Below are 1,370 nucleotides of genomic sequence, written 5' to 3'. Positions count from 1 at the left end.
TCTGGTAAGGGCCATCCTAGCAAGTATATGTGCCACATTTCATTGATTTTTTTTTTCCCCTTAAATCTTTCAATGGCGAATTTTGGTCATGCATTTATATTCGATAGATAAGAATTTGGCTTATGCATATATTGACCTAGATATTCAAACTAACCAATAATATTCCTATAAGATTACTTCATAATGGATCCGAGATGATCAGGACATTGGTGATGAAAGGAAATTTGCACCACCCATCAGCTGCATATCCATTACCAAAATTAAATTGTCGGTGTAGAATAATTCAACAATCTAATAAGTAAATTAAGATAATTAACCGAAAATTGGAGAATAAATTATTCTTTATGTATATATTTACATATAATATTCTATTTGACATGTTTTTAGTATTTTGTTTTTCGGTGTCTGAAGGCTAAGGGATTTGACATTTTTTAGTATATAAAATAGAAAAATATTAAGAGACTATTAAAATTTATTATTTTTAGTCATCACTTAGTTATAAATTCAATTCTTTTAGTCTAATAATCTAACAACATATTATTCATTCTATACTTTTAAATTAATAATTAACTGATGACAAAAAATAATAAATTTTTATAATCCTTTAGCATTTCTCTATAAAATAATATCATCTTTAACTAATTAAATTTATAATTAAATTTTGGATAAAAATAAGTGTCTAGAATACACATTAAGTACATTTTAGAATTACTGAATTATTTTTCAAATTTTACATTGTTATAACACAAAAATTAGTGCCATAAGTTAACCATGAAGTTAGGTAGCCAAATGATTTTTAAATTAAGTTCAACCTAATTACGCTTATTGTACTTGCACGTCTTTAATATTGTCGTTGTCTCTTTTTTAATATTATTATAATCATTCATATTATTTTTTTATTAGTATAAATTTTTGAAATAAATGATTTCATAATATAGTGTATTAGAGTAATTCTATATCAAAAAATTAAAATTTAACCCATGATGAACTCACTACAAGAAAACCGGCAGTTGGATAGACAAATGTTTTGTAAATAGATGGATAGACAAATGTTTACTAAACACGTTTGCAATTTGATATATCCTAAGGGGAATATTCACTACATACAATTCTTTTTTGTTGGCCGTATCTTGAAGACAATAGAAATTAATTTTCAAGTGCTTATACCTACTGTGAATTTGTAGTATCTGTGTGTTAATTACAGAAGAAGTAGAAGAGAGAATGTAAAGACATTTTAAAATGTCCCTTCCTTAGTCATGTATTTGTATCCTCTATGCTCATGGAAAAGACATTTTTCAAAGCAAATTTAACTTTTAATTAATTAATATTAGTCAATATTTATTATATGTTGTAAAGTAAATAGAGAAGAG

Source organism: Arachis duranensis, chromosome 2 (genome assembly GCF_000817695.3).
Source record: "Arachis duranensis cultivar V14167 chromosome 2, aradu.V14167.gnm2.J7QH, whole genome shotgun sequence".
NCBI lineage: Eukaryota > Viridiplantae > Streptophyta > Magnoliopsida > Fabales > Fabaceae > Arachis > Arachis duranensis.
This window is presented reverse-complemented; position numbering follows the sequence as displayed.